Source organism: Chinchilla lanigera, unplaced genomic scaffold, assembly GCF_000276665.1.
Source record: "Chinchilla lanigera isolate Chin_1 unplaced genomic scaffold, ChiLan1.0 scaffold00009, whole genome shotgun sequence".
In the NCBI taxonomy this organism is placed as follows: Eukaryota; Metazoa; Chordata; class Mammalia; order Rodentia; family Chinchillidae; genus Chinchilla; species Chinchilla lanigera.
In genome coordinates, this window is record NW_004955410.1 from 14199697 (window position 1) to 14212759 (window position 13063).

Genomic DNA, 13063 nt, shown 5'->3' on the forward strand with positions numbered 1-13063 from the left:
ATTCTTGGTTTGAAGATTGCATTGACTCAAAATAGAATAGCTACTATTGCTTTTTTCTGGGTTCCTGTCACATAGAGGATTGTTTTCCATCGTTTGTCTTTCCTTTTGAGTTAAATGTGCTTTTTGTATACGGAATATTGTTGAATTTAGTTTCTTGATCCAATCTGCCAGTCTACTTCTTTTGAATTGTAAATTTAGGCCATTTACATTAATGGTTATAACTGAAATGTGTTGGCTTATCTTTGTTATATTGTTGGTTTCCTAGTTTTACTCCCTGTTTAATTGCCTGCTGTAGGAGATAGTTCCTTTCTATTGTTGTTCTTGGAATTGTTGCCATTTTTATTTCTTTCTAGAATATCTTTTAGTACTCTTTGTAGGGTTGGTTTGGGGCTTTTGAAGTTCTTCAGTTGTTCTTTAATGTGGAAAGATTTTATTTCTTCTTTAAATTTGAAGGATAGTTTTGCAGGATACTTCAGTCTGGGTTGGAGATTATTTTTTTAGGACTTGGAATACTTCAGTCCAAGCTGTTCTTTATTTGATGGTTTATGTTGACAAATCTGCCATGATTCGGATGGGCTTTACTTTATAGATGATCTGTTTCTTTTCTCTGTTTTAAATATTTGGTTCTTTTGCTGCATATCTGGAATCTTGATTGTTATATGTCTGGGTGTCATTGTATTTTGGTTACGGCTTGTTGGGTTTCTATATGCCTCACTTACTGTCTGTCAGATTCTTTTTCCATGCTTGGAAAATTTTCCGCTATTACTGCTGCAAATATTCTTTTCATGTCATTTGTATTGACTCTTCCTGTTTTGTTGACACCTATTAATCTTACATTATTTCTTTCTGCATCATCTTGCAGTTGTTGAATTGATATTTCATGGTTCTTGGTTATTTTTAGGAGATATTTCCTTTCATGATCATTGGCTGCAATGTGGTTGTGAAGATCTGAGTCTGTCTTTGGCTTTATTCATGCAGTTTTGCCAGCTTTCAATGAAAGCTTTGATTTCCTGGATATCTCTTTGAATTTGTTTTATGCATTCTAGTTTTGTCTTGTATTCTTTATTTAATATTTCCATTGTTTTTCTGCACTCATCTATTTTTTTTAATATATGTCTTTCATTATTGATGCCATTTCATTTTTTACCTGGGAGATTATTTCTGATCAGATTTCTTCTATGGCCTTATGGAGTTATTTCTTTACTTCAGTTGCAATCATTTCAGAGGCTGAAGGTATGTAACTTCCAATTTCTCCTATGTCATTGTCTCCTGGACTTGTTCTGGGTGAAATGAGTTCTGAGATGGCAGTTTGCTCCTACATCCTGTCATTTTGGATGCCAGATGGAAAGTGCTGAGCCACACACTTCACAGGCAGCTCACTGAAGTTCTCTAGAGCCCTTAGATTTCCTGGGTGTCTGACTTATCCCAAGATGCTAGACGGCAGTGGACCACCAGGAGTGTAATCCCCAGGCAGTTGGTGAGGAGCACTGATCAGACCAAAACTGCGATGGTGCGGGAATATTGGCCTTTGGTGCCAGGGTCTTCGGGCCATCAGTGCAAAAAGTGCAGGCCTCAGCCATGAACTCTGTGGGGGCCAGACTGGGCCTGCTGCTCTGGGTTCCACAAGCAGTTGGTCAAGGGAAAGTGGGTCTCACCTCCCAACCAAGAGGTCCACAGAGCTCAGGCTGCCTCATGCCACTCCCCTGTCCACAAGGAGCCAGCAGAGTGCAAGCGTGGGCCTCACCCACTAATCGAGAGGTCCACAGAGCTCAGGGATGCTCCTATGCCACTCCCCCATCTGCAAGGAGCTGGTGGAGTACCCTTAATTTTCTTTTCACTTAGTAGCACACATATTTTTTCTGGTGCCCTTATAAATAGTATATTTTTTAAAAAGCTCCTCAAAATTCAGATAATAGCTTGACAATCCTAGGGAAAGGTATACGATCTACATCAAACTAACATAAGATGGAACAGAAAGGAGGACATAATCTATTTCCAGCTTGTCCATATTTACACAGTATTCTTGCATCTTTTGAATGACTCAAAACTTCACTTTGTAGAAAAACAAGGTAGAAGCTGGTAATCATGATGGATTCTCATCACACTGAAGCAGAATTTGAATAATGATCTTGCTCCAAAAATATGCAAAGTTATGACTAGTACAAAAATAATTCATTTAATGAAAAAGAATTATTCAGTGAACGGGTATTAATTATATAATTAGTTCAGTAAACTAAGAATTGGACAATCAAAAGCACTTCCGTTCATCTATAAAGAAAAAAAAAACTATAAATTATAAGATATAATTCCCCATGTATTTTCCCGTCATTGACACACAATACCTGACACTTATAATAAGGTGAAAAGGTTTAATTTGCCTCATGGTTTCAGAGATTCAGTCCTTGTTGGATGGCTCCAAGGCAGAAACATCACAACAGAAGTTATGAGGAGCAAAGTGTTCTTTTCATGCCAGCTGGGATACTGAGCAAAGGATTAGTGCCAGAGAGGAAGGAGCTATGGGGCATACATAGCCCAAGGACACATCTCCATGACCCACCTGCTCCACCAGTCTCCCACAGAGGATCCCAAAGTCAATCAAGATACAGTCCACCCTAAATGCCACACCCCAACCCTTGTCAAGTTAGTACCCAAGCACATCTCCTTAAACAAAACTTAATCACCAAATAAAGACAGTAAAAAGTTCATAATTCTGCCTCACATAACACTGTTATCCTACAGTCAACCAGAAATGCAACAATCCTTTCCCCAAAGTCTCAATAATCCTAGCATTTTTTAAAAGTCCAAATCCAACTGTCTTCAGAAATTTAAAGGGCTGGGGATTTAGCTCAGCGGCAAAAGCGCCTGCCTGGCAAGCGCAAGGTCGTGAGTTCGGTTCCTGGTACTGGAGAAAAACCAAAAAAAAAAAAAAAAAGAAATTTAAGGCAAACTCTCAGCTGTGAAACTTAGCAAAAATAGAGATAAACAAGTTACATAATCCCATGATACAATAGCACAGGATAAAATTCAATCCCAAAAAAGAGGAATAGAGGAACAGAAAAGAACTGAACCAAAGAACGATTGAAACTCATCAGGAAAAACATTCAGTCCTGTGAGGCACATAGCAAAGTGTGAGTTCCAAAGGGCTTGGGCAGTCGTACCACTGTAGTTGTACTGGCTATGGCACACACAACCTCTATTCTGGGGTGAAACCACTCAAGACCTTCAGTTTTCCTCATCAGAAATCCATCTTTCTAGTGTCTCTAACTTTCTGAAGTCCCTACTACACCTTTGCCTTTATTCCCTTTGTATATTAACCTCTCAGTGGATCACTGCCTGGCTTCTCAAGTTTTTCTTTAAAACCAGTGTGGACCAACACACAACTCTTGCATTCTGTATCCTGGTAAAGCCAACATCACATGGAAAATACCAAGATTTTCTATCAGCAAGATAGTAGCCTGCTCAACTGAACCATGGCTACTATGCCCTTAGGATTCAGAAGGATAAACAAGTGAAATAAATGCAAGGGATCCAACTCATTAGAACAGTGATGGTGAATCTTGTAGAGCATTCAGTGATAACAAATAGCCCACAGTGGCAAGTGTGCCACAGTTCACCACCACTGTCTTAAAAAGTCCTTCTCAATCAAGGTTGCAAGGGATCTCTTTTGAAAAGGAAGGCTTGTTTGTTCTTGAGCCTTGGGTGGGTGGAGACATAGTGATTTTTGGAGTGCTTTCAAGGTATTTTTCTTATTGTCCTTGTACAAAGTATTTGGTTCCATTTTAGTGGTGCTAATCTCTTTAGTCACCACTCTTCCTTTGGCCCCAAATTTATATGTGACTAATTTTGGACCAAAATATAAGTTTCAAATTATTCTACTCTTCTTTGTGCTTTCAATTCTTCCAGTAAATCTGGCAAAAAGCAAGCAACAGTATCTGTGCCACAGTCTTAGCACTGGGATTCCTTGAAATTTCCTCCACCACTCTACTAACCTTAATTTTAGCCTCCTTCAAAGTTTAAGGACAGGAGCAAAGTGTAGACAGTTTTTCCAGAGTGTAACATACATGACCCCTGGTGTAACTGTCAATGGAGCTTTACTTCCCAATTGAAACCTTCTGAGCCTGGCCTTTACTGTCTGCATTTCTATCAGTATTCTGATCTTCTGAGCTCCAGCTTGAATAACCGATCTCTACTTACATCATGCTAGTTTTTCTCTACATCATGTCTACAAACCTTTACAAACTCCTCCCCCAAACCAATTCCAAATGTTTTTTTTTTTGTTTTTTTTGTTTTTTTTGTTTTTTTTTTGGTTTTTCTCCGGTACCAGGAACTGAACTCACGACCTTGTGCTTGCCAGGCAGGCGCTTTTGCCACTGAGCTAAATCCCCAGCCCCTCCAAATGTTTTTAAACAGTATGTTAAGGACAAAGATTTCACTCCTAGCACCAGTTTTACATATGACCCAGTTTATCCATCACTGTTACATGATATCTGACATCCACTACTTCAAGGAGAAGATATTTAATTTGCCTCATGATTTCAAGAATTCAGTCCATAGTTAGTAGGCTCAAGGCAGAAACATCATAGAGAAAGGGGATACCAGAACAAAGCTTTTCTGTTTACAGTGGCTGGGAAGAAGAGAAGGGAAACAGTCATAGAGTGGAAAAGACAAGAAACCAGACATGAATCCCAAGGGCAGGCATCTATACTCAAACATAAACAAATGTATGCTCCTGCAATCCACCACGGAGATCCCAAAGCCAGTCAAGTTGATACTTGAGGGCTGGGGATTTAGCTCAGCGGCAAAAGCTCCTGCCTGGCAAGCGCAAGGTCGTGAGTTGGGTTCCTGGTACCGGAGAAAAACCAAAAAAAAAAAACAAAAAAAAAAAGTTGATACTTGATACTGACGGCTACACCACGATAGCTTTCAATCTCTATTACCAAATACCTAAAAATAACAACATAAATGAAAAATTTATTTTGCTTTATGCTTTCAGAAGTGCATTTAGTGGGGTGCATTACATTTAGGGCTGTAATAGGGGAAAAACATCATGGTGGAAAGGCATGGCAGGGGAAAATTGCTTGCCTCATGTCATTCAGGAAGTAAAGGAGAGAACGTGTGGGAGAGGGGAATGGGGATAAAGTAGAAACCCAAGGACATCCTCATGATCTGTTCCCTTCAACAAGGTCCCGCCAAAGTTCCAGAACTTCCCAATAATGGCATCAAATTATGAATCCATCAGTGGATTAATCTACTGATAAAGTAAGAGCCCTTTTGATCTACTCATCTTCCAAAATTCCCACCTCTATATATTGCTGTACTAGGAACCAAGTCTTTAGCACATGAGCCTTTGGTGAACGCTTCATATACAAGCCAAATAAATACCTGTCAGCCTTTTGCTATATTTCCATCCTACCCATTCCGAAGTACTGAGTGGTAGATATGCCTACAGTTAACTTCCCAGACAATCATAAAAGCATCCTGTAGTTTATTTTCTCAGAGATAAATTTTGGTCCTATCTAATTTTAGTAGTCTTACTCATCAACATTAGTTAACAATACATACAGGGGGTATAAAGTAAGTGTACATAATCTAGGATATTTTTTCTCACTTAGGTTACCAACAATAAAAAAACACATATATTTTTAAATAAGTTTCTTGAGACCTGGCATGGTATTCTTGGCTTTTCTTCAATGGGTATCCAGTAACTAAACATTTGATTAAATAATCATTAAGTATTAGATCACTAAATACATGCTTAACTCACCATAAAACCTCTACTACTTACTAGTGGGAGTGAGGGATATAGAATTATTTACAATAATATTTTATTAAAATAAATGCATACTAGTTAAGATAGGCTAGACTTAATGTTCTCATTTATCATGAAGCATCCTGAATTTGTCTAAGCAGGAAAGTCTCATTATTGACTTGGAGAACTACCCTGGGAATTTGTACTGTCAAGGATCCCCAGTGTTTATCAAATGTTGAATTTATCAAATGTTGCCCTATCTAGCTTGCTCCCTACCACCAAGCCAAGTGTAGGACTTGAAGGGAGAGGAAAAGGTCTAGTGAAAAGTGCTGTCCAGGAGTGGCAGACTTAGCTGAATTTTTATGATGGAGCGGGATTCGAGAGTCAGAACTGTCAACCCCAAAGGAGCAATAACATAATTACAGATCACTCCTGCTTTTTGCCAGGTTAGTTTTTCCTAAATTTATCTATGTACTTCCTATTGTCTATGTTTTATTTTGCTCTTTATAATTTTGGTTTCTTATATAAAAGAAACCCTGTGATATTTAAGCTTTTATGTCTGATTTATTTTATATAATATTGTGATCTCCAGGTACATTCAACTGTCCTACAAGAGGGAAGTTTATTTTTTGGCACGGTAGTACTCTATTATGTGTAAATTCCACATTGTCTTTGTCCATTCACCTATTGCTTAGCTGTTCATGAGTAGTTAATACTTGTCCAGTAATAACAATGTACACAAGAGTGTACAGAATAAATCTCACATCAAAGATGAAGCCTGAATCTAGAAGAGTAACCATGATCTTTTTCTTTCTAAGAAGTTTTATGGTTTCTATTTACTACTGCTCAGATCAGACCTTAGAATTTATCCAGCATCTTAATTATATTCATAGCCAGGGAGAGTATCATATCTGTCCTTTCTGTAACATCTACCTGTATTTATTTCACTCAGGATGCCTTGCCTCTTTGATAATAATTTAAATGTAAATCCTCATAACAAGTTTGCTCTGTCAAATGCTGCATTTGAAAATGAAAACACTGCAAAGGCCTGCTTGTGCTAACTGCAAATATTGGGGAGCATGAACCTGGCTGAAAATAAGACCTGAACCAGATGACTTGCTATAGTCCCTTGTCTCATATCAGAGCACTGACAAATGTTAAGCTGCTTTGGTTACAGTTCAGAACAGGGGAGGAAAATGGTGATAATTGAAAAGAATCAATTAGGAGGTGTATCAAGAACAGTTTGTAAATGTCATAAGTGTAAAGAAAAACTATGGGTAAAGATTCAAAAGTTTTCCATTTTACCTTGTGATAAACTAGACAACTTGCTAATTGATAGATTACATAACTACCCATGTAGTCTTCAGCCGACACCAATACTAAAACGAGCTTGAAAGCCATGATCTTTATCCTTGAATCACAGCAGCAAAGTGCACTGCTTCTTAAGTTTTATTTGCTTAAATCCACAAGAGGGGGGAAATCTTACTTTAAATATCTGAAAAGAGTACAGAAAATGTTAAGAATGTAATGAGTTCAATTCCTGAACAATTCCTAAAGTACTTTTTAAGATTATCAAGTGTAGTTTCTATGGTAAGATTTAAAACCTCTATTTCAGCAAGATAATTTTAGTGATTATCAAGCTTTCATTATCCCCAAGCTGAGACAAAGCAAAGTGCTAAAGCAAACAACTCAGGTGACACTGAAGGGGAAGTCTACCCGCTATTACCTTCAGGTGGTACTGAAGGAGGGCCTACCCAGGATACCTGCCAAAGCCAAGTGGACATATCTGACAGGTCCGATAACAGAACACTTCTCCTTTTATGTAAACCCATCTTTGCTGCTTTTGTAACTGATGACCTTGCAATGTAACTTTAAATATAATAGCACACTTATTCCTTCGTGTAACTCATGCCTGTTTAACTAATGGCCTTGTAATGTAACTGAGATATATAAACTCCTTCAGTGACCCATGATGGCACCCAACCCTCCAATCACATGTACCAAATTTCCCTATGTACCTCCCCTCACACTTTCTCTTTAAAAGCCCTGCAACCCCAGCTGGTGGGGCTCAAACTCTTTGGCAAGATCCTAATCAGAAGCCCAATAGTGTAATAAACTGCCTCCTAAACATTCTCAGTGCTGTTTCTTCCCATGGTTGGTCTGTTTTCTGCAACAATACATTTCTGGTCTTTCTGAGTGATGGAAAAACTCCCACTGAGACAGTTAAATTCTGACCGGTTAAATTGTTTAAGAGCTTTTAAATTCCCAAACACTATTGTTGCATTCTAGAGGTGATAAATTAAAAACTTAATCTTTTTTTAAAGAAAATAAGAGGTGGAAAAATATACCACAAAAACACATAAAGTATATCTTGCATATAAATTTGTGAACCATTACCTAGTATTCAAGGAGTAAATTCAGTGGTCTTTTTAACAGGCGTCATTTTTGGTAGATTGACTGGGGTCCCACAAATACTTTAGAGGCAAGCAGGAAGATGGAAAAGATTAATGTTCATCTTGCCCCATGGACTCAGATATAGAGGTGTGTTTCCTTCAAATCTACCGTTCTTTGACTTTTATTGTTGTTATTACTGTTGTTTTCCTATCACTGAAAAAGAGAGCTTACCAGAGTAAACAGAGCCAGCTACAAATCACCAATCAAGGGACTGGTGAAAGTTACTGCTAGGTGTGAGTAAGAAATCTGGACAAAACAGAATGCTGCTTTGATTTCCCAGCTGAAACTGCATTCCTGTATACCCTAAGCGTGTAAAGTATCAAGACCCTTAATTTTCCACTGAATTTAAAATCTCAGGGTTTATTTTTAAATAAAATATCATGTTATTATTTTCAGTACTCAGAGTAGCACATACCTAGAGTTTAAAAGGTGAAATAATAACAGAAGTTTTAGAATCATTATTAGAATATTAATCCAAGGGACTCAGAAATATTTGACCCTTTTTTTTTTCTAAGTAGGACTGAATGGAGGGATGTGCTGAGAACAAAAAAAGTAGTCAAAACTCTACAAGTGATGTATGAGGGATGTATTCAAGTCTGCATGTACTTCATTCTATTTTGCGAAACTTAAGAGAAATTTCACATTCAGTGGGCCTTTAAGTACAAACTGCCCACAGTTCAGAAATACACCTAAAGGCGGTATTGAAGAGTGAGTCACGTTCCAGGGAGTCTGACGTGACTCTTACCTTTTAAAGCCTTATTGTCCTGAGATAGTCTCTCTAACTGGGTCTCCAAAGTCTAGAAGAAAAAGTTCCAATTATAATTATAACCCCTTCAATTAGATAAGATACATATTTAAGCAATAATAGTGTGATTTTTATCTGATCCAGTCATCAATTTTTATTTACATTTGTTAAATTACAGGACATGGAAGCAGTACTTGCTAATTACCCCAATTTTTTTCTTTTACCTGCTCTCCAAACATTAATATGGCAGCATTTTGTTAAATTCATACTTAGCCTTTTCATTAACATTATAGTTCACTGGTGGCTCAAGTTTGTACACTCTGATTATATTTGTATATTTCATTTCTATATGTTTTGTGTATATCAAGGAGAATTATTATGTCATTTTTTCATTTGCTTATTTTCCTTCCAATCTCTTGCACAGTTTCCAAATTATACTCTGATAGTCTATCAGTTCTATTTTCTTTTGTCTTTCCTCTTGTTTTTATTGACCCTTATTTTTTAACATGGATACAAATATAAAAGTATAAACTTTGGAATTCCTAAGCTTTTATCCAGCATTGGTTTCCTCATTTCCTACGTCCTTATTTTTCTCTACTTTTATTAATTTTTATGGAACACAGTTTCCAGAGGCTTCCAAAGGAGGAGTACAGAGAAACTTTGTATTTTGAGATATCAATAAAACATCTCACTACCATCAAACTTACTTGATACTTCTGCTGGGTATAAAATATGGATTAAAATCACTTCACTCTTAAAGCATTGTCCAGTTGTCTGTGTGCTTATGATACTGCTTCTGACAACTCAGAATTCTGATTCTAAGTCTTTGCATGTTATTTTCTTTTTCCTTCTGAAATCTGTGAGCTCTTCTCTGTATATCTGCTATTTATCTCTGGTGCTTTGTTATGCATCTGTCTTGATTATTTTGTTGTATATCCTGTGGGTCTTTTGGACTATGCAGCTAACTATATCTTTCAGCTCTGAAATACTTTTTTTGGTATTTTTATAAAATAATATCCTTTTTCTTAGATGGTTGTTTTATAGAACCTATTAGAGAAATGCTCAATCTACTGAATATATAAAATATGCCATAAATGTCATATATGTCCTTAGATTTTAATATCTTCAGATTTTTAAGTTCAATTCTAATATTTGCAATTAGAAAGAATAAAAATAAAACAAAATTTTTTTTAATGTTTACATACTGCTGGGGTGGAAATAGGAAGAAAAATGCAGAAAAGAATATTTGCATCTCTGCATTGTTCATGTGTCTCTCCCATAGTCTGACACTAAAATCATATAAAAATGGCAGTATATAATAAATAAAATCTGCCTCAAACACAAAATGCCATAAAAAGCTGTGCTTTGAACTTACAACACTGCATAAATATTAGCTATTATTTTATGAGTAAGAGTTTTCTGTTTTTCTGTCCAGAAAATACAAATCCCACTAGATATTGCAAGTAGAAAGGTACTTAATCCAAAGGAATAGATTCTTAAAATTATAGAGAAATGATAGCACATGAGTGAAGTCCACTACTAGGTTTCAAATAATCAAGAAGTTATAGAAATCTCTAAAGACCATGAATAATGTCTGCTACACTGAAGATATTTTTGCAATAATAAACTGACTTTAGAGGAAGACATTGGAATAAACACAGACATTAAGAAGTCATGTAAAAGGAAGCTCCGATTGTATGGAGAAATAGGGTCCCATGTACACCAAGCTTGTGGAGGTCTGAAGGGATCCACCAAGAGTTAACAGCCTTGGAAAAAACACAGCAGCAACAACAAAAGATCTATAAACACAGAAAGAAAACAACTGAGAAAAATGCAGAGGCAATGTAGGAAAGAGAATAACACTGCAAAGGGAAAATATTAAACAACAATATTAACAGTAACAGTGTCAGACTGCTTTTTAGCAATACTTTTTCCTTCACATTTTCCCTTGTAACACAAGATCTGTAAACCTGAGAAGCTCATGTCTTAGAAACTTGCCAACACATGCCATACCAATGGAAAGTACTCTCATAAAATTTGGAAAGCTGTACTAAAGCTGTCATGGCTTCCTCACTATTGGAAAGTAAGCATGTGATTTTAACAGACTATAAATATCCAACAACACTGGCAAGTCCTCCAGACATTTCCTAATGAGATGGATCCTGTGAATGACAGTGAAAAGAATGGAAGGATTGGTACCTGAACAGTATGTACATAGATATGGTGTTAGTTCCTTTTCTCTCGTTGCTAAGACAAAATACTCAACACCCAAAATGAAGGAAGGAAAGATTTATTTAGCTCACAGTTTGTAGAGATTTCAGTCCATAATCAGCTGGTTCCAAGGCAGGATGGCTTGGCTGAGGGACAGCCATTCATGGCAGCAGAAGACGGCAAACGCAACAAGAGCAAGGGGGCTGCAAAGCAATCCTGTTTTCCTCTCTTATATTGTACGCAGCCTACCTGCCCTAGGCTGGGTATAGCACCCACACAATCTCCCTGTCCTCCTCTAGTACAGGCTTAAGATGTTTGCAAAATGAGGACCCTGGCCCCCTGGTGCACCACTTAGTTAAGATTCTGGACCGCTAAAGTTGACACAGTGAATCAACCACTACAACATCCTGGAGCATAAACAGCATCCCTAGGGCATGTCCTCCACACCCCAGAATGGAGAACTGCTGAGTTACTTAGTTAAGCTTCTAAACTTCTCAAACTGACACAGTGTATCAAGCATTACAGATATTACAATAGTTTCATATTCAGTATCATGGCTCATTTATGCCCTTCTCTCGCTTGGAGTTTTGATGGTTTCTGCAGTATGGGCTCCCTGGGGTTATGACTTCTGCAGTTATACGGGGACTCAGCCACAGAATGGCCCCAGAATTCATTTAACTCTCACTGTAGCTCTGTTGAAATGCCTAATTTTTGAACAAAATGATTTATACTTTATTTTGGCACTAGGTCTCCTAAATCAAGTAGCTGTTTTTGCTATGTTTCAAATTTTACAATTCTACATCTGCTGACTTCTGCAGTTGCTTTAGTGTTCCACAGATGAGAAAGTATGATTGTAATTGTCACATACGCAAGTTTCCAGCAGGCACACTACCAGAACCTTTACTACCCTACAGGCATCTGATACTTTCAATTCCACTTTTTAGGACTTCATGGGCAGCCCTTAGCATAGACACACTGACTTTCTCCCCAATTAGCCACTGGATCTCATAGTGTGTGGTTAGAATTATTGTCTCCCAGTTGGCTGAAGATTAATTATGAATTTTTTTCATCTTTCTTATTATTTTGAGAGTATGAGCAGAGAGGAGCAGAAATTCATGGAGCCACATTGAAACCAGAAGCCTATATAATATTTTTAAGATCATATCTACAAACAGAAATATGAGAAACTTCCTCAGGCTGATCCTCTCATATTCAAACATAACACTATGAAATATGGAGCCAAAGGTAAGGTCCGTTATCTTTTTTCTTTACTATTTCAACTAACCATGTGATCTGATCAATGTATTCTCCAGCCTTATTTTCTAGACATCCATTATTATTGAAGTATTATTAAATAACTATCACACTGTTACACAGAATTACTTCTTCTGCTAATAGAAGTGGCTTTTGCTAGCCCTTGTGATTTATTTTCCTAGCTCTACATGAATACTAACCACTAGTGGCATACATTTTTAAATTTTGTCATCTATAGTCCACTTTGTTATAAAAACAAAATAAGGTAATCCTGATACATAGTAATCAAATAGTTTAACAAAATAAAAATATATAAAATTGCACTCGTGAAAAACTTAATAACTGCATAAAATTCCAGTAATTGGTGAACACATTAAGACCTGAGTTTCTTGAGAATCATAGCAAAAAGAGAAATAGTAAATTACATAGTTCCTGTTAGTTTCAATGACAGAACATAATTCACTCAAATAGAAAACTCTGGTAGGTTTTATTTGCTGCTAAAGCTCCCAGATGGGAAGAACTACACATTTGTCCTTTTATAAAGTCATGGATGAGCATGTTCCTTATGAGACTCCTGCTTTTCCACATTCTCCTAGCCAAAGAACGTAGTGTGAACATTTTGTTTTTGACATGCTCCAGTCTAAACTTTG